The 22,540-nt window shown below is 35.9% G+C and overlaps 1 protein-coding gene across 3 annotated transcripts in view; it reads right to left on the reverse strand.

The window, feature by feature from the left end:
- LOC126379796 (ras GTPase-activating protein raskol) overlaps positions 1–22,540 on the reverse strand; it is a 194,016-nt gene that overhangs the window by 157,220 nt on the left and 14,256 nt on the right. The window contains exon 1 of one of the 3 annotated variants that reach the window (XM_050028697.1): positions 1,219–1,350. The exons of 1 other annotated variant lie outside the window; for it this stretch is intronic. The gene's annotated coding sequence lies outside the window, so the exon portion shown is untranslated. Of the gene's footprint in view, positions 1–1,183; positions 1,351–22,540 lie in introns of those variants that run through there. One more of the 3 variants, XM_050028687.1, reaches the window with a different exon arrangement.

The raw sequence follows: 22,540 nt of genomic DNA on the forward strand, positions 1-22,540 counted from the left end.
TCACTTTGAAGCTTTTTGGAGAAATCCCTTTATCGTACGTACGATCCGATGGTTGACCGTTGATGGTTACTATAGTCAGCAATTTGGTGCAGTTAAGCCAACAAAAAACAGGTCGCGAGCACGTGCCACAATTTCTATCAGCGCACCAATGTGGCGACAAAAACACAGGCTCACCACGGTCAATGAACGAAAATAACCACCATTTTACTCCTACCTGCGCACGCGTCTCACATGTACTATCATTAAATAAATCACATTGTGCGGAAGAAAGGAAACAAGCTTAAAGTATCAATTTGATACGCTCGGAATGCAACCTCAGTTTTTATAACTACGAGTGTTAATCCCTGCTAATCAAGTTAGTCACAACAGTTCCTTTAAGAAAGCCATAGACGGATGTATTGCTTCAATGAAATATTGTAACAAATGAACACTTACAAACAACTATAAAAGCTTTTACAACCTCACTATGAAGTGTATAGCGGGTAGGTATAAAACAGTAAACAGTGGACTCGACTGCAAGTTGCGAGGCTTGCAACTTGAATGTGATTTCTCAAAATAGAAACGGCGGTGCACCCTTTACCTATTTATAGTCTTGTACTTGTTATTTTTGCGTTGTTTGATCAAGACCATTCTTACAAGAATGTGGATCAAAAATCAAAGGAAAGTTGCCCTCGGCCGGTCTCTATGGAAATACCTCCGTAGAGATTACTAGTTAGGTAGGTAGGATACTTCTACCTCGATGAAAGTCGAACTACAGAGGATTGCCTCCTATAGTGAAGTTTGATAGCATACGATCTCGCTCCTAATATTGAATATCGACTGTTAACGACGTCGTATTATCACATTAATTGCCTCTACGACCAATGATTCCAACTCTCCATCGCGTTTGTAAAAATAAAGTTAAAAAGAACTTTATTGCTCTCCGTAAAGTGGTCTCTTGGATAAGCTTTAAAGTAAGTACTTGTTGCGCCCTAAAATAGCACGGCCACAAATAGATAATCGATAAAGTTATACCAATCAATAAACATATAATACAAAACTACGAGCTAGACACAGAATGCTATTATTAACTTTCTTAAATTTCATCCTGCTGTCACCACCCTTTACAAACAGACACTAAATTAAACAGTTCAATCGGGAACACATTATCGATTTATCGAACGCCGACCGAAAGAAAAATTACCAAAACAAACTTAGAACAGATTCCAACAATCCTACCGGCACTGAACTTGACACTTCACTTGAGTCACTTTATGATTTTCATTTATCAACCGTTATTTGACAGTTTGATTCGAATTCGAATGTCGTGTTGTTCGTTTCGTGTGCGCGTGAACATGTGCGCATGGCAGGTCGCGCTCGGGCCGACTGGCGCGCACTGGGCTGTGCGCTGTGTTGGCGCACAACTCGTCTGCGATAGAGTCCCGCGACCGTTAACACTCGCAGAACATAATGTCACAAACAAATCCTGCTTCATATTCATAAGGCTCACCTTTAAACGTTAACATATCAGGATTTAATCTTCCAGTCAACCCACTAACCCCAGTACAAACTTTACTAGGGTTGCAAACCCCTGTCTACTGTGTGTAACTAGTTTGAGCGCCTAGACAATAGTGCAACAGGGGTGAACTATCACTGACAATTGCTTCTTTTGTGGCATATAGGGGATCTGTCGACAATATGTTCAATTATTACTATCTTACAATATTAGGAGGATTTCATATTAAAGAGACCGACCTAAATTTCACGCTTTTCTAAATTTCGATAGTGTGAGAAATGGAATCGGACAACAAAGTGAAAATAGCTGACAGTTCCAATGATTCCAGCAATAAAACAGGATAGGAAGTTTGTTCGGACGGCGATGTAGCGTCTTACATATAACTAATCGAATAACCGGCTTTGTGAAGATAGAGGTGTCCACATTGCATTGATTTATATGGCGTGAACTTTATGTACGAGCGTGTAAAGGATTAACAGTAGGAACCAGCTTGGGTCATCATTGGTTCCGTCCCGTGGACAAGATGCTGCATCTTCATACCAGAAATTTAAACTTTAAACAACTGGATACCCTTCTCAATGCATAATCTGCATGCTGGCGCATTGAACAAACTCTTTGTAGTGTCCTATATAGGTATTTCTGAAAGTTTATGGTTGTTAAGATAAAGTTGATACCAAGGAGCTACCACACCAGATATCAGACAGGGTTCCGATCTGGACAAATTATACTAGAGATAGGTTTGCGATAGACTACAATCTCACCTGATGCTAATTGAGAAGTATAGGTACTGTTACTTAGGTAGCACTTGCTTTCATTTCAACTACCATGTCACGTAAGCACGACAGAAATCTAAGTATAATATGACCATAACTGACCATTTCCTTTATATTTACCATTTAATTTATATTTGAGTTCAATTATCCACACACAGTCTAATATTGTGCAAGTTTCATTGTATTGCTTAATAGAGCTTAATTGATAAGTTAAAGGTCTCTTATCTTGTACCATTATGGGTGTAATGATTATTGACACGTTATGCCACTACGGTCCGGGTGGCGCGGTCAGTCACTTAATGCATTTTATTCTATTTTCTTCGTTTAAAATTATTGAAGACAATCAATGCTTCAAAACTAAGCTTTTGTGCTGAAGTGTCTGCTTTCGAGTCATACTTTCGAAGCATTTTAGAGTGAAAAACATTATAGATTTCTTTACAATTTATATGACAGGTCTTCAACTATTTTAGATAGAAAACAGTATCATAAATCGTAAAAGTTAGTTTAAAAGTAAAACGCAACTTTTGCAGGTTTCACATTTTTCACACGGGAAGTTATTGTTTGTTGACAGCTTCTACAACTTATTTCAAACTTAAAGTCTCCAGCAGAGTCCTTATTTCTTTGGAATAACGTTGAAAAACTTCCTAGTCATGGGCCTTTATGAATATTCGAAATAACCCTCGGCAGTTGCCCAGCCATTGCTCCGTCAATATTAAAGTTGAAGGTAAATATATTCCTTCACTGTTTACGTTTCCCGGTATCGGTTGCTCCCAATGTTTGTAAAAAAATGTTTTCGACGTTTAAAGACGTAACCGTGTTCAGTATTACTACCATGACTCATATTGACTTGGCTATTGTGTGCGGTAGCTTACGTTTCAAGAGCTTTATCGATATTATGAAATGTAAGTATGTTATGTTTTTCTATACGTAGCTGCAGCATAGCATTTGCAACACTTAACGTTGCGATGCTAGATGGTTGCCAAGTATAAATGGATTTTAAATTTTTAAGAAGAGCCGTATCGCCAATTTGTATTTCCAAACAAATTCATATAAAAATAATGCAAAATGATGTTACGGTGTAATAGACGATGGTAAATAAACACAAGCCCAAAAGGTAATAAACACAATTACTTCTAAAGACAAGACGCGCTTCTAACGAGCGGCGCATGATATAAATTGCGCGAACGTTTGATGCAACTCGGTATATGAACATGTGGATATAAACAATAGCAAGATATACGACGACCTATGAAGTTTTATGGTGGTGATGGAGATCCTACAGAGTACTGGATGGTCAACAACTTGACGAGTCTAAAACAAGATCAGCCATAATGCTATAAAGGCTATAAAGTCCTACGTCCAGTCTAACATCTTTATTTCGTTTCCTTTACAAGGTACAATCTAAGGGCGCGGATATAGATCGTTCGTAGAATGATCTACAATAAATTCTTAATGTTTATAAATACATAGTATAAGTGCATTTTTTTTATAATTATTTCATCATCTCGTTCAAAGTTGTTCGTATTCCAATATCAAACGAAGTTGAAAGTTATCTTCGGACCAATTTGTTGTGACCCTACCCACCCAAAGGTTGTTAGTATAGGGTGTGTGTAAATTATGTTAGTACATAATATATTTATTGATGTCGTTAAGATTTATTCTTCGTTCGTCCTGAAATTTTATTATATCGAAGTTGTGCTTCAGCCCAAATAACAAGTACTTTCAAGTTACAATAACAAAATAAAGTAAACTCGAGTTTAAACTAAAAAATATTCAAAAACATACCTTATATTAGTTACTTATTTACTGATTGTACAAAATGGTAAGTTTGGCCAAAGAAAATGCTAAACTTTGGCATGTAAAAAATAAGGGCCGCAGAAGGAACATAAAATAGGACGAAGCGGGAATAAAATGATTAAACGTATATTTTGGAACGAAGGAACCATTTATTGTTAGGGACGACCTAGGATTTTTTAATTTAAGACAAAACTTAGTGGGCGCTGTAGATGCCTAGCTGAAGCCATGTTAATGATAAACAACACCTAACATAAACTTCATGCTAACACAGCTATAGTCCTAGTTACGAGACATGCTTCTGAGACTATGTTATGAGCACAGACACCAGTAATGTACTCTTCATGTTGTGGACGACACAGAATGCCTGTGGCCACGCGGTTAGCTTTGATAGTCTGTTGGAATATGGGGAAAGATGTCACTTTACAACCGAACAGAGGAAGTATGAAAATAACACAGATTTCTACCGCGCGTACATTCACATACCCACATTACCTACGTTTCTTTTGCTGTGTCCTAAAAGATCTCGATTTCTGCCTTGTAGTCGGATGTAGTTATTATGATGATACATTTTAATTGTAATCCATACAATATACATATGTACACATCACAATTTGTGAGTGCTTACAATAACATCGTAGCAGATATCCCCGTATAAGTTACTTTTTAGAATACAGTTCAAAAGAAAACAAACCTTTCGATAAAATATAGTTCATATGCACTAATGGTGTAGAAAATATGTCTGTGGTTTACCTTGTTCGATAGGAATCGAATGAAATTCCTCTTCTACCGACAATCTGTTTGAAAACAGCGGATGAGACCGTTTGAGCGAATTGTTATGCCTTCTAAATAGCGAGTATCTGAACGTCTACCATAATATCCGAACGTTGTTCTTCGTAACATTTATAAGCCATTTAAGAAATTGTTTACTATTTTATAATGATAAAGAAGCGACAGAGGATGAAAGTAGGTAGTGCTCTCGCTTTGACACTTCCAAAGCCTTTGTTGTTGAACTCTCTTTCTATTTACATAAGATACACGACTATTTTAATTGTTGCTTAAATTATACGTTTCATACAGCGAACTTATGGCAGACGAGTTCAATTAGCACGAGTGAACAATAACACCCACATCGATAGAAAACAAAACAAATCTAACACACAATGAGCCCCTTGTACTGCCTCCGCGGTGCAGACGTCAATGACCTCCGGGAAATGCAAAAAAGTTCTGGAATAATTTGGATATGAAGTCACTCGGCCGTGGCAAATCACATGTGGGGCCCATATGTCGTCATGGAGATAATTACCAAAATAACACTGCCAAAAATGTTTGATTTCGGTTGCCCTTGTTACATGGTAGTAAACAGCGAATATATAAACATATATTGCTTATTACTTACCTAAGTATCTAAAATACATTTTAAGCGATGGCGGTCCTGGTTCTTATTTATTTTCGAAGTACTTACAGTAAAGTTTTATGCAAAGCTTTTCTTATACCGCCATCTAGCGTGCCGTAGTTGAACTAAGCAATTTTGTTTAGTTCAGAAAAACTAAATTAGATGGCGCTTTACTATGCCTCAGTTTGCTTTTGCTACTCAAGTACAGATGGCGCTGTAAGTATTAAAACAATGTTTTATTTGTAAACTTATTAAAAAGCTATATAAGCTGGTAACTGATCACTGAACATTGAAAGACTGTCATAGTTTCATTATTAGTAGTCATTCTTAATAATTTTACGATTATTAGCAAAAGTAACTTAAATTTCCTGAAATTTCTGGCTCCGCCTACCTACCCCATTGAGGATGACGAGTGTAAGTTAATGAGTTTGTGAAGGTGTGTTTGTTTCATTCTTTTAGAATGTTTTAATACTCTTACATACCCATTTTTTAGAAGTAAATAGGTACCTACGTACAAAGTGCAACTCAGTATAAAAATATTTTTTGCCGTTACAAGTATTTAACTGTGCAAAACTAATTTATTTATATGTCGGCAGCGAATCTAATCCTGTTTTCAAGTCAATAGGCCAATAGGCCGACTACTGCTCAGGGGGTCATGTCCGAAAACTCGGTTAATTTTCGATATTACGTATTTCTTTCTCTGCTGGAATAACAAAATTCTCAAAATTCAATAAATGTTACCTAGCTATTTCACTGGTTCTTAGATAAATTATCGTGCAACGAATGGGTTCAGACAGTCTTATACAGACTTACTTATATATATTAAGACTAAAGGCAATGCGTTGTTTATTTTACCTGCAATTAGCATTCAAATTTGTAGGTTGGTACTGCCGGACACCTGCAAATCGGACAACTTATTTCTGAAAGCAATTACCTATAACTTTCAGCCATTTGCAAACAACAAATAAGCATGACGTAAGCGGTTTATTAATAAACATACATAGCCACATTCATAAACTCACGCTATTTCCCAACAGGATAAGCAGAGAGTACGGAATTTCATTTCTCGATCCTGACATATTTCTTTTGCTTCCTTCACATTTTTCAAATGTTTCATACCCGCGCGCTGCTTCAGAGTAGAACGTACTAAACCTTTTTAAACACATCGTTCTTCTAAGTCTTTCTCTACACCAACCAGCTACACCAATACTCATATTAAACCTCCTTATATTAAACCTTTTTTCCTTTTCTCCTTCATTCATTTTTTTTTTAAACTTCGCTTTGTTCCTTTTGCCTTTGATTATTCAAATTGTTTTTTTTTTTGGTGGTCTAGTGATTAGAGCGTTAGGCTCACGATCTGGAGGTCCGGGTTCAATTACCGATGGGGACATTATCGAAATCACTTTGTGAGACTATCCTTTGTTTAGCAAGGACTTTACAGGCTTGAATCACCTGATTGTCTGAAAAATAAAAAAGTTGATTCCGTGCCTCGGCGGACACGCTGAGCCGTTGGTCCTGGCTATTAGCCGTTTGGCTCTACCAAGCCGCAGTGGAGCAGCGTGGTGGAGAATGCTCCAGACCCCCTCCGGTTGATTGAGGGGAGGCCTGTGCCTAGCAGTGGGCCATAATATATAGGCTATATATGTCAGTGTAAACTATACAGTAATCTCTTTGTTATTCACATTCTGCTGCGCCAACTGACTCAAACAAGATCATAAGCTTACCCTAAAGCCTTTACCTTTTCGGTTTACCTGTAATTTAGTAAGGTGCTTAGCATTTCACCAGTGAGTAAATGTTCATTGACCTTTATGTAACGTGAGTCACAGTGTCAGTACAATGTTTAAATGTATGTCAAGAGCCTCTCGCTAATGTGCACCGTGACTGAATACAGATACAATCTGTAGTCAAATTACCGTTTACAAAATGAATGATGGTCGTGACAGTATGGTGATGTTATCTGATATTACGTAGGTATAGGATATCGGTATTGGATTATACAGTGGTAGGTATGCTGCAAAATTATATTAAGGACATGAATAATCATAGTGCATGAAATTAGTTCTTCTTATTTTTGCCGAATAACTTTTTCAAACTAAAATTACGTCCTCCGCCGACTTTCCTGGATTGTGATTCTCCGTTCCCGCTATAATCGAATTCTATACGGTATCAATAAATAATACGTATATTGTAGGTAATGTTTTAAACCGATACATAAAACACGATATATCGCTTTAAATGAAATGAAATTAAATTTATTCTGTGCATGGTGGGTTCTGTAGTGGTATGGTATGGTGTTTATACTCTGTTGACCCGGTGCCGTCTCCAATCATGACGTCCCGTTACCTTGCTTTGGTACCAATTTAATAGATACTACTGTAATTTCATTAATTATATTACCGTCATCAATTCCTCCTCAAGTCCTCTTAACTTTTTAATAAATTCGAACAATTGAAAAGTAATTACTGACGCAGTTAACACTACAATGTCGTTTGGTATGCACACGCCGTGTTGAGGTCACTTCTTTTGGCGGAGTCCCATACGTCCGGTATTACCGCTCAAGACATCGAACGTCCTTCCTCTGATTGTACCAACCACCGTTACTTAGTGTGCGTATTTGCAAATCATGCCTCTCAAAGTAAGTAAGTAAGTAAGTAAGTAAGTAAGTAAGTAAAATCTTTATTTCCTCTACAAATTATAAAACACATGGATACATAATTACATACAAAAATACAATATTTGTAGAGGCTGGAGCCTAAACTAGGATACCCTGTGTTTTAGGACTCCAGGCCTCCACCCCCAAAAAGTCATGGTCAAGAAAAAATAACAAAATATAAAAAAAAAATTAAGAAAAATTAAGTTAAGTTTTTTTTTTTTTAAATTGTTAGACTAAATCATAAAATATTTCTTAAAAAGAAAATATCAAATTTATAAATGCTTGTATGTGTATGTGTGTGCGTGCGTGCGTGTGTGCGTGTGTGTGTATGTGTGTGTGCGTGTGTGTGTGTGTGCGTGTATGCGTGCGTGTGTGCGTCTCACTTCTATTTAATTATGTCTAAAAGATTCTCTGTTTCGTCATAATTAAAATTCTCTAACCATTCAGCTACTGATTTTTTACATTGGTAAATGTTTAATGGGTAAATATTATTATCTTTGTTACATTTATTATAAAGGTAAGATCCTAGAAAGTCATAGAATCTTTTTGAAAAAGCTGTTTTAAATAATCTTGTAGGACAGACCAGGTCATGTCTTCTCATATTTTGAGTGAGGGTAGGATCATAGGTTATTTGCGAGTGTCTTTTGAGGATAGTATTTGCGATGAATAATTGACGAACTGTTAAAACTTTACATTCTTCATAGAGTTTAGACGTTGGGTACAAGAAGGGTCGAAAGGTTGAAACCTTTAATATCGCACGTTGAGCTACTTCTAGCTTTTTTAGAGTTGTTTTGTGGGTGCCTCCCCAAATGGTAATACAATAGGATAGTATTGATTGACACAACGCGTAATATACTATTTTTAAAATTTTATGATCCGCCATATGTCTCAGGGTTTTAAAAATGAATATTAATTTCCTAGTGCGAGCGGAGAGTGACTTAATGTGAGTTTTAAAGCTAAGGTTTTGGTCAAGATTTATACCAAGATATTTAATAACTGGTACGTTCTCGAGACAAGGACAAGAGCAAGGTAGTAGATCGAATTGACATTTGTGGGCTATAAGCTTGTGTTGATGAGTTACTGTGGAACGGAGAGAAAATAATATGTATTTAGTTTTGTCTGCATTTATCGTCAAAAGATTATTTGCCAGCCAGTGTAATACAGAATTCAAGCCATCTTGTGCGTTGAGAAAAAGTTCTTGGTAAGAGTCAGCTTGAAAAATCAAAGCAGTGTCATCTGCAAAAGAAACTATTTTACCGTTTTTTAAGTGAATATTACAAAGGTCATTTATAAATGTCAAGAAAAGGGAGGGTCCTAAAATACTCCCTTGAGGGACACCATAGACGACTGGTAGGTCCTCACTAAGATGATTATGAATATTTACTACCTGTCTACGGTTAGTTAAATAACTCCGGAACAGGTCAAGCGATTGCCCCCTGATTCCAAGACGCTCTAGCTTTACAAGGAGCAGAGGAATCGAGACCGTGTCAAATGCCTTTGCTAAATCAAGAAACACAGACAAGCATTTTTTACCCTTATCCAAATTGGAAACAATGTATCCGGTAAGGTCATGGACAGCATCAGCAGTTGATTTTTTAGCTCGAAATCCATATTGATGTGGAGAAAGAAGGTTATTAGCTTCAAGATACTTAATTAGCCTTTTATTAATAATACGTTCCAGAATTTTAGATAAAGATGGTAAAATGGAAATTGGTCTATAATTTGAAACACGGTCTCGATCCCCAGCCTTAAAAATGGGTTTTATAACAGCTTTTTTAAAGGCTTCAGGAAATACGCCGGTAGACAGACTTAGCCTGCAAACATGCGTAATGGGGGGTACTAAGATGTTTTTAAATTGTATGAGGAGTGATGCAGGAATGCCGTCCCAACCCATAGCACAGTTATTTTTTAGGGACAGGATTAAGTTCTCAATTTCAGACTCATCGGTATCAATCATCGCAAAGGAATGAGGTAAATTAGCAGTATTGTAACCTGTATTGATTATGCCGCGGTTAGATAATTGTATATTTTCAGCTAGGGACTTGCCTATATTAGCAAAGTAATCATTTACTATATTGACAGATTGAGACGGGGTACTAGACGTGGTTAATAAGTTGATGGCAGAGTCTTTTGGTTTATTCATATTAGTATTCGTTTTTATAACTTCCCATATCTTTTTACTGTTAGAACCAGCTTCTTGAATTAACTTTCTTTGATGTTCACGTTTAACCTTTTTTAAGATGTCATTGCAGAAATTTCTATATCTCCGGTAAGTAACTTTGAGAATATTATCATCAGGGGAGTATTTAAGTTTTTTGTGCATGTTGTCGCGATTGCGAACACATCGTAGTAATCCTATAGTCATCCAGGGTTTAATGGTACGAGCGCGCCGGGGTACTTGTAACAATTGGGTATGGGAGACAAGGGCATGTGAAAGAAGATTAACTAGCAGATTTGCTGCAGCATTGGCATCATTTGATAGTAAGATCGGGCTAAAGTCAAGCGAATTCATTGTCGCATCCAGGCCAACATGGTCAATTTTAGAAATAATTGTTGGAGCGAATTTAGGCTTTTTTATATCAATGCAAAGTATAATGGCATCATGATCGGAAATGGATGAATGCAACACAAAAGTGCTATTAGACTTTTTAGTTTTCAGGATAAAATGGTCCAAGCATGAGTGTCGTCTAGTTGGAAGAGTGTGAGAGGGCAACATTCCATGCATGGCTAACAAATTCAAATAATCCTCAGAGTAATTTTCAGTGCTGTCAGGGGCAATGTTAATGTTAATGTCACCTGCTAGAATAATATTCGAAAACGAAGCAAGTGAAAGAAGTATATTGTTTAAGGAATTTAGGAACAATGGAACATTCAATTTAAAGCAGTATGGACGATAAATAGCAACAATGGCAGTATGCGTAGAATATTTTATGATTAAGCAGTTAGCTTCGGGAAATATTGGCTCTATAACAGAACATGATAATGAGTTATTTGTATATACAACAACTCCATCATTTTGATTGTAATTGTCGGTAGAGTGATGAACGTCATAGCCTTGTAGTGCTGGTAAAACTTGCGCGTCTGATAATCGACATTCAGTCAGGATTAAGAAATCGAATTCTAGGTTAATTCGGGTCAACAATGTCAGTAACCCATCAAAGTTCCCAGAGATGCTAACAATATTTTGACAAAGAAGCTTAGTTTGTTTAAGTGGTTGGGCAAGATGAGAGGACACCTCTTCAGCGAGACAGGCTATAGGGTCAGATATGTTAAAGTTATCTAAACTGTGTATTAAGTCATTTATGTCCGCGAACTTTGATGAAATGAATTAAAACGGATATAAAACCATTGATCTTGAAGATTTTTAAACAAATTATTGAGCGGAAAAGTATGTTACGAAGAATAGGAAGTCCCATATAACATGATAGAATTACGAGAGGCTTCATAAATTGTGTTGAGTGTCTATTTGGAAGTACATGAGGTGTTTGTATTGAATATATATTGGAAAGTGTATGAGGTATTTCAGTTCTGTATATGTTAGAATGAATGAGAGGTATTTGTGTTGAATATGTGTTTGAGTGTATGTAAGATGTCTGTGTTGTGTATATGTTTGAATGTGTATGCGTTGTTAGTATTATGAACATGTTTGGACGGAGAAGAAATCCGTTTAGTAAATTAAGTCTAGTAGTCTTATATAAAATAAAGGAGGATATTAATGAAACATAATATACTATAGCTATATCTAGTCACAGTTCGTTTCTTAGCTTCAGCAATTGGTCTTCATTTTTCACTAAAATTGCAGGTCCTCCTTCAGACTTCCGCAGGTACACGTTGCCACCAGCTGTCCAGCAATATCTATAGCCTTTGTCAGTCCTCAGGGTCTTCGCAAGATATAGCAGGCGTCTTCCTTTACTTGTTAGATGTTCGGATATGTATATTCTGGTTTTATTATTTTCAAATCCCAGGTTTTCTGCTGTTAGTTGGAGAGATTTTAACAAATGGGTTTTTTTTGCAAGCCTCAAGTACTTCGGACTTAAAACAAGTGTTAGAAAGTTCCATAATTATGGACGATGATTCATTTTCTTTTTTATTGGGTAGACGATACATATCTCGAACATGTTCATGACCTAGGTTCAAGTTAAGAGTCTCAAACAGTTTAATTAGGTAGGTGTAAAGAACTGCTTTGGACTCATTTTTAACCTTGGGCACATTGCGTATTTCGATTGAGGTCTTGATAATTGATTTCTCCAATGCATCACATTTATCTTCAATCTTCAAGATTTGTGCAGACAGCTGTTTTCGATCATCCTCCATACGAGTGATGGTACTTTGAACCAGATCAATCCGAGCCGAAACATCCGAAATTGATTTTTCAATGTCATTATTAGTGTTTCTAATGCAGTCGTTCTGTTTTTTGATTAATGACATTTTATTTTCAATCGCATCCAAACGCGCGTCCTGTCTCGCTTCAAAGTCCTTGAACATCGTACGCAAAGTTTCCTGAAGACTTGTAAAGAGATCCAATGAAGTGTCAGTTGATTCGATTTTGTTATCAAAACGGTTTTTACGCAGCGTAACATTCATAGTGTCACAACATTCAGCATTTGTACAAATGGTATGTGAACTTTGCGCCGCCGCCGAAAATGGCGCTGGGGTCGCCGGCGCGGATGGTGGTGGCGAGCGACGGACTTTAGGCATAATTTCGTCAACAAAAAATCAAGTACCACGACAACAGATTACAAAGACAGCAGACTTGAGTGAGAGTACAGCTAAGTAATATAAATATGTCTTTGTCTATCGCCAAAACTCATTCAATATAATGCAGGGAAAGTACCTACTATCGGACTACTATTCTCATAAAACGGTACCAAACGTCACATTCGGCACACATTCAAGTCGGTACACACGCATAATAACGGTAAATAACAAAATAAAATCACTATCTACACTACAGCAGGGTCCTCATAATACCAGCGTCGTGGTTCACGCAGCGACTTGTGCTGAGTGAAGCCCTTTTATTTTAGGACGTCCGCCACCTTATTAGTATGATCATTTCGACAAACATTATTTTTTCCTATTATTTTGTGTAAATTTGAAACGATGTATTGTCTTGTTTTTGAGTGTGGCGTCCTTTTATAATAAACAATTTATATTCTATTCTACTCTATTCTACGTATAGTTTCAACCCTGGTTGACTGAGGTATATTATTTTTCTATGTATTACGATAGCTTGCCTGCCTGTTCGATTCAAGTCGTATAGAGAATGGAAGTAAACAAAGATGTCGTGTGGGCGAACCAACTGCTACCAAAGTTATTACGTACAGCCTAAACGATAAATAAGCGACCAAATTGCTTAATCATCGACTATAATAGATATGCAAGTAATTGAATAGGTTAGGTTAGGTCCTTTTGGTTTAATATATTATTGGTAGAACAGCGCTGCAGCGACACGACAAAATTAACACAATTACCTTTATATTTGTAAATAAATAAGTCTAAGCTTAACAGCAAACAGCGACAGAAGGCAAAAATGAAACCACTGCCTTATTTTTCCCTAAAAAGTAGTATGGCGAGGAATGCTACACAGACAAGAGCGTGGCTCTTAAATTAGTGATGATAAAGTTTAAACTTACATTTACTTAAACTACATGACCTAGTTAGCGGTGACCAATACAAGGTAGATAGTAACTATCAAATTTTAGAAAAAGCAATCCCAAATCCGTATCTTTGTGCGTTGCCGTTGCAACTTGCTGCAAGTCAATTTCTACCACATTTCTTGCTCATTTCAGTCACGAGAAAATTTTCTGTCCAATGTTTTTGCACTTTTATGCTGTGTAAAGTTTTTACTGATAGAAGTGTCTTCATGAAGATATCACGACGGTCACGCAGAATCACCACCGCTCTCAACAGTCTCGACTTCTTTTCATCTCAGTCCATTGAACTGGAAGAGTATCACTCAATGTTTGCCCATTTATTTTTAGCCTGTTATTTTTAGAATTCAAACCTTTTCAGTTACATTTAGTCCCTTTTAAAGGTTTTGACCTAATTTTTTAGTTGGCATGTTAAAAATGTAAACAAACAACGTAACACAATTTTGTAATTTTAATGCCTAAAGTAAGTTATTTTAAGTTATGTAGAGGTATTATTCTGTGTTTTATTTTATATTTGTATCTGAATCTTTTATTATAAATGTAACCAAATAATTAAATTAAATAATTATTATTATAACGTAACATAAGCACCCGACTATATCCCAATGGGGTAGTCAGAGGTACATCTATTGTAAGATGAACTAAGTACCCATACCTCACCGAACTTTCTGTAAGTAAACAAAAGGTGTTGTTTACTTAAATGCAAAATGTTTTTGTGCTCTAAAGGTACTATGGTAACAATTGAAGAAATTGGAAATCCACAAACGCTAAAAGTGAATGGCATCAAATTGTAGAACCGTTTTATCATCATTACGTTTCTTATAGACATTAGCCGAATAGCCGACGGGGATGCGTTGAACAATTATCTATAAAAACTGGTTCGTATAAATCATACAAACTTATATATCCAGTTATGCAGTATATCATTTAGCTTCGGCCCAGTGATGGAGCGTTGGGCTCACGATCCGGAGGTCCCGGGTTCGAATGCCGGTGTAGACATATCACATAAACAATACTTTGTAATCCATTACAGGCTGATCACCCGATTGTCCAAAAATAAGATGATCCGTGCTTTCGAAGGGACGTTTAGCCATTAGTCCAGGTTGTTACTTTACTGATATAAGTAAGTAGTAGTTACATCAACCATGTGAAGGGTGTTTGGCGGCTCTATAATAACTCTGACACCAGGTTCGATGAGGTTGGTAATCCACCACCCAACGATACAAGAAGAATTTAGCTTCATTTACACACGCGCTGATGAAACTCGCATGTCAAAGTTTTCCATAGCATCACGTTGCTTTACTTAATTAAAATCCATTGTCAATACAGGATACAGTTAACATTTTAATTAATGCACCAGCGAGTTTGTCCATGGGTCCTTTGTGGGCGTCGCGCGATAAAATGTTTTGCATTCACAAACAGTAGGCTTCATACTAGTGATATTCAAAGCGGAACGGCCTTAAAAACAAAGAGTCTGTCGCTATGAATATCGCAATATATATGATTTAAATATACACACACCATAGCTTCACTGTATACCGGAAGGGATAGGGGTTTATAGCATATTAAACATATGTATACCAGCGCCTCCGCGCCAACTATGATCAAATCCCATGTAATAGAGGGCCAGTCCATTTTTGCCATTATCCAAACAATAATACGCATTAGAAAACTACATAAACGTTAATAACAAACTACATTATAATTACAAAATTATGATTAATACTTTAGTTTATCGTCAGTATAATTTTACTACTTTAAATAAAGAGAGAAATCTGTAGTCGTTAACGGAACCGTAAAAGTGAAACAATGGACAATCTAAGCGCATTTCCACAATATTGCGTTTGCGCAAATTTTTCATACATTTCAGCATTCACACGCATTTGTTAGTGTCACGTAAACGAAGTGTGCTTGTTTCTGCCACTTTTGTGACTCTTAAGAAATCTCTCAAATCTATTATAAAGATAGTTGAAGTTGGGGTTTACCCCAACTATGCGGAAGTTATATTATATTTCTTTGTCTGCGAAATAAGCAACCTTAGATATTTCACACGTATAGAAACTTGGTAGAGTAATCTTGAAAAAGGTCTAAGGTCTGAAAACTGAAAAAGGACAGACAGACAGATAACAACGTGATCCTATAAGGGTTCCGTTTTACCTTTTGCGGTTCGGTACCCTAAAAACTAAATAAATCAATCAAAACTGGGTATATGGTACTAGGTACAAATATAAGATTTTAGACGCTTTCCTTTTAGTAAAGCTATATATAAGTAAGTATGACTACATTAACGCCAATTTCATTATAGATACCTATTTTGTTTATAACGCTGTATTTTACCTTAGTTAAATTATTAATATTACATAAATTAAGTAATAAAATTGAGAAACTGAAAATCTTAGCTAAATCACTAAAACATTTAAGCATTTAATGTCTGGATTGTGACATTTATATACATCTTAACATTCTCTTGTATTAACCAATATAGCAGCATTTCCTAATATTCAACGTGAAACCTACCATGAATCGTTTAACACCGACTTTACTCCATCAGTGACAAAACATTTATAAGTTTCCCAATTCTATTTGTGGATGTTTAGAAACCCGTAAAATAAAAACATTGTGTTATTTCCACGTTCTAGGGATAAAAAAGAACTAAACTTTTTTTACTTCGGTTATCGTGTGGGTTGTGAGGTCAATGACCAACCTTATCAACCCTGACTTAATGGTTTATGGGCCGCCAAAGGCTCCTACATGGCTCATTTAACGACTACTTACATCAGTAAGTAGTAACCGGAACTGACTGCTTAACGTGCCCTCTGAAACACGGGCCATCTTACTTTCGGACAATCAGGTGATCAGGTTTTTATTCCTAATAAAGATCCGAGCCAAATTCCGTTTGACTTTTCAAATGTTATGATGTGGTACTTATTCAAAAACTTTGGAGTTTAGGGAAATTTATTTCATTTTGTCAGTTGTTGCGTTAAAACGTTTCCTCGAAAACATCAAAGCCGCGCATACCGCTGCCCTACTAAATTAGTCGACTATGCAAATAACATTTCAAAAGTATTTAATATTTAGTACGCACGGGATAAACAGACAACGTAATAAACATTCATGGTCCGATCATATACATATAACACAACATAGCATATCATATCAACACTGTATATCAGAAGGGATAGGCAGACGTGTATAGTACTATACCTATGCAGATACTCCTCGCCAGCTATGATCAAGTCCCATTCTCATATATATGGGGGTGAGCCTATATCATACATATTTCTTAATTTCTTACCGAATAAATATTCAAACAGACTGAAGAAGATCGAACTGCTTAGTTAAAACCGCATACTTCGCAACATCATAAAAAATATAGAACATTATACACTGACTGCGTGTTTTATGCTTTTTTAAAAAACGTCTAGGGCTTTGTGCCGAGTTTTTTCTTGCAACTTCTTTTCCCCGGCTATACAGATTGTGAGAAGCTGCAGTAGTTTTAAGCGAGTAAGTCATGTAAAAAAACACGATTCAAAGTGTAACTATGTTACCTACTGAATAAAGATATTTTTGAATTGGAATTTGTTAATATTAGCATTTTGTTTTGTGTTCCTCATCCATTGATTGGGAAGTATTTAATTACAACAAACTTTACCCGTCAAGTAAAATCTTCGTTTTTATTTCCGTGAATTCATCGTTCATTTACATTAAATTTAATAAATATATGAATACAAGCTCGGGTGCGGTGCTATCAATCAATCGAGTGCCAATTCATTACCTGCGTACGCAAATAGCCCGTAAAGATTTACAGGTACGAAAATTAAAACTCGTACCTATATGACATAATACGTATATAAAGTGTGCCAAGGTTCAAATTAATTGGGTCGGCGATGACACGCTATGCAAGTCATTAATGACCTAATCCACATCGACGTGAGGTGAGGACAGGCCACTAATATAATTAACGAAAAAATTTTGTTTACTACACATAATATTCATAAAAATTGTTTACTATTACGCAAATGAACACGCAATACGATAGACAAGCAACAGAAAGAAAAACACTGTTAACTTGATACAATTAAGCTACATTATTGTTGCATTCTTTCAGAACATCAGCTTTATTTTCTGCAAAATACTTGAAAGTATTCTAACTACTTGCTAGGATGTTTGAATTCTGAACATAAGAATCCTATAAATAAACAAAACAATATCTTGAATTGAAAACAAAAGACTGTTTACGCTTATAAGTCTAAAACCCCCATAGAAAAAGTAGAAAAGCAATTTCCAAGGATATTCATACGTCATAATGGTACCGTCAGCAAGTGAAGGGAGGATTTGATGAGGGATAGTCCGGGGAATTGCAGGGGATGAGAGGAATTGATTACACGCGCCGCTGCGCCCTGCAGATTGCAACTACGGCCGATTTGAAGATTACGTTCTGACGTTATGTTTATTACGTCATAACGTCCTGAATACGTCTCTGGAGAAATTGAATTTCAATAGATTTTCATACGTTTTAACATTTTGAAAGTAATTCTACCCATTTTACCCATTTAAGCGTTAGTAATGGAATCTTTTAATTTAAAATCTTTCGTACTACTGAATTCAATATTCATTTCACTTTTATTTAGTCTTCACAAGTGTGCGTCAAGCTAGCGGCCTCAAAAAAAAAATGGGCACGAAAAAATAATTTGACCATACCAAAAAATAGTACTCTTATTGAAAAAAATAGTACCTGTTGTAAAAAAAATAGTACCATCACGGTTCTGGATTTATAGCCATGCTTTATTGCACTTGCTAGCTTGACGGTGAGCGAAATTTGGCGAGAGTTAACGACAAGGTCTTTCGCTTTGATTTAAACGCCAAAAAAATAGTACCGAAATAGTACTCACCCCCTGCAAAATACCGAAAGTAGTACTTCAACGGTTCCAAAGTTATAAAGGCAGTTCTTTGATCCCGCTAGCTTGACGTTTTGAAAATACCTATTATCTGGGGAACGCTTGCATACTTCAGTATGTAACTAATGTCAATAAACTCGTATGAAATAGTACTCCCTACCATCATAATTTTGATCCGATTCTCTTTGTAGAAATGTTAAAAAATCATCATAACCTATGCCATACATTTGTTGTTGATACAGTCACGTAGACAATTACATAACCTCACAATTTATTCGTAAGTATTGCCATTTTGGAGGTCTACCCTACCATTTCTTTGCACTTCAGAGTGCTGCTATTACAAAAAATTCCTATTGCATACACCCATATGCACTAATTTTAATAGAAAATGGCTGCATAGTTCTTATCGAAAACAATCTGTGATTTTAATACATCATAATACATTTTTAATCTGCTGTTTTATTTTATAATTTATACCTTCATGTTAAATTTGTTACGGATCGAAGTGTTTGTTAATAAACAATTTGCAGTATTTGTAGAATAACTCAAAGAGTTTCAACAATGATATTACTTTCATCTGACAACCCTGGCACTTCACCAATTTTTACCCAAAAATGGGGAAAAATACTAAAATCTGACAACATTCTTGACCATGTGTAATAATTTTGTTCGCGACTGTACTTGTCTTGATAAATGTATGACATAGGTTATAATGACTTTTTGACATATTTCTACAAAGAGAATCAGGTCCAAATTATGATGGTAGGGAGTACTATTTCATACGAGTTTATTGACATTAGTTACAAACTGAAGTATGCAAGCATTCCCCAGATAATAGGTATTTTCAAAACGTCAAGCTAGCGGGATCAAAGAACTGCCTTTATAACTTTGGAACCGTTGAAGTACTACTTTCGGTATTTTGCAGGGGGTGAGTACTATTTTGGTACTATTTTTTGGCGTTTAAATCAAAGCGAAAGACCTTGTCGTTAACTCTCGCCAAATTTCGCTCACCGTCAAGCTAGCAAGTGCAATAAAGCATGGCTATAAATCCAGAACCGTGATGGTACTAATTTTTTTACAACAGGTACTATTTTTTTCAATAAGAGTACTATTTTTTGGTATGGTCAAATTATTTTTTCGTGCCCATTTTTTTTTGAGGCCGCTAGCTTGACGCACACTCTTCACAACAGAATCTGGCACCACGGTTGTTGAACCACAACCCACACAATAGAAGATCGTCTGCAAAAGACATAAAAATCAATAAACAATAAGCTATACCTATTTCGTGATAGGAAAAGTCTGCTCTTAAAAAATAATTGTATTGATTTGAAATCGCCTTAATAGATAGCTTCAACCTATAACCTGCAAAGGAATTGTGCAACTAATCTTAAAATCTTCCATCGCTCTTTTACAATCACCGATCTAATAAAAAAAATTGAAAGAAAAAAGTGAGTGAAAGAAAATCCATAAAAGTCTTTCAATCACTTCGTTATTGATTTCTGACTGACTGATTTATTTCGAGGAAACCTTAGTAAGTAATTTCCTATTGTTGACTTTGTAAATGCGACGCCGATGAAAGAAAGTGAGAATCAATATACAGACGGAAATCCTTTCCAATATCACTTATAAAGCAATAGAATGAAGTATAACATGTTAATGTTATTGTGCTTGCGATTTCTATGTAAAAGTTAATAAATTAAGTAACTATGCGATGAAGCCTGTGCCTAGCAGTGGAACGCTTATAAGCTGTTTATGCATCCATGTCATTATAGATAACGTATTTGCATACAAGGCATAAATAATATCTGCTCATGTAATTAATAAAGCAGTTAATATTGCACGATAACGAATAAGTTAACATATTTTCACACCTTTTTAAACCTTATGGCGCGTTAGAGCAGTAAAGTTTCGCAAACACGCATTAACCTTCTTTTCTTTCACCATAAGACTTTCAAAGATAAGCAATTAACATAGAAGTGATATATATCGTACGTAAATAATTGTATAATTGTGGCATACTGGCTTGATTACCTGAGAACGATTTCATGCTTGAGATTGCTCGAAGAAAAAAGTTCACTCGTTAATGTCTTTTAATATGAAGCAATTCTTGAGTGAGTTCAATTACTTACGTTTATTTTCGTCATGTAAGTTTCTATTTCTTTTTTTAAATAAAATTGAATAACTGTCACATTTATAACTGCCTAATCGAAAAGAACTCAGATTCATTTAATACTTTACCAACATTGATAGTATATCAATGTTTAGCAAACTTAAAATTTCAAGAATATTCCATTGACTGCGAGGTGGATATAGCTCTTTTGGTAAGAAGCCTTTATTAGTAGTGAAGTGTATAACACTCTATCATTGTTCTTATTCAGAGGTACCTATTTCTTATTCGAGTTTAAAATAGAATAGAATAGAAATAGTTTATTATGGAAGGACGCCACACACACAAAAAAAAAGACAACAACATCATTATGAAATTTCCACTAAAACAAGTACAAAAAAGCAAGACAGATGTTAGTCGAGATGATCATAAGGTGGTGGTGGGAGTTTCACTGATATTAGCAAAAAAGCCAATAAATAAATATTTATCGTCACGTTCAAACTCTCATAATAGAATAATGCACAATTACATGCAAAATCAATTAATGGACCATGAGGAACATAAACAGTCCTAGCCAGTTATATAAATATAAGTTTAACACTTAGGTCAAACTATTCTCATCTAGGGCTACCACACATATACATAAACTCTCGCCCGTGGCTCTAGAGTGGACAGAGATACAAATATTCAGAAAATGACTAAAATATTTTTGTTTAATACTATATGTATGAACGCTATAGCGTATAGGCTCGCTCCACATTTTGATAAGGCCCAACAAAAAACTCGATGTCGAAGAGTGGAAGTTTATACTATACATCCCTGCCTACTCCTTCGGGAATAAAGGCGGAAAGTTCGGCAAAGCGAATGAGGTTATTTTATCTTACGGTGGATGTACGTCTAACTGGCCCAACTGGGAATATGGTCGTACACGACACACCACGATTCGTGGCGCGGTACACCTCATGCGGGATGATGTATAAATGTGGCATATAGAAATAACACAGGATAATTTAAATATCTTTACTCCTTGTATTTTAACAAAATCCTCTAACCGGACCGACATCGCACCAAAGACTCCCCTTTCTTACTTTTTAAAACTGCCTTACGTCCCATTCATTAACCATCCTCCTTTCATACCATAAACAATCAAATTCCCATTCATTATCCTTCCATAGTATTCTCACTTTCCTACATAAATATAGTTATAAATAATTTATATTTATATTATACACCTATCTGCTGCTGGATTACAAATAAAACATGTCTAACATAAGCTCTCGACTATATTCGAATGGAGTGGAGTACTTAATGGTACATCGCAAGATGAACTAAGTACCTACACCTCACCGAGCTTTGGTCTAGCAGGACCAACGTGATAGCTGTATTGCCAACGTATCAATTAATGATTTCTTCAGCAATATCTGCGTGATGCTATTTTTGTAATGATCCAATTACATTGTCAGGTACAAGAACAAGATACCGGGGAAATGTAAAAGAAAAGTTAATTTGTAGTGTACCAGTGTAATATACACGTACGTCTAAAGTTTTTTATCAGCATTATGTATTTTTTGAAAGGGTAACCCTATTCTCATCGTAGCTATTTAGATCGAATAAAAAACTAGGGCGACATGGAAATGCTCTCTGTATTTCAACCAGCTCGCTGCAGTGTCATTCAGAATTCACTGGGCTTATTTCTCTTGTGACCAATCTGTCAACACAGTCGAGCGTCAATTTATTTATTTTTTACTTTTTATTCCTAGCTAGTATTTCGAC

This window comes from Pectinophora gossypiella, chromosome 3 (genome assembly GCF_024362695.1).
Source record: "Pectinophora gossypiella chromosome 3, ilPecGoss1.1, whole genome shotgun sequence".
In the NCBI taxonomy this organism is placed as follows: Eukaryota; Metazoa; Arthropoda; class Insecta; order Lepidoptera; family Gelechiidae; genus Pectinophora; species Pectinophora gossypiella.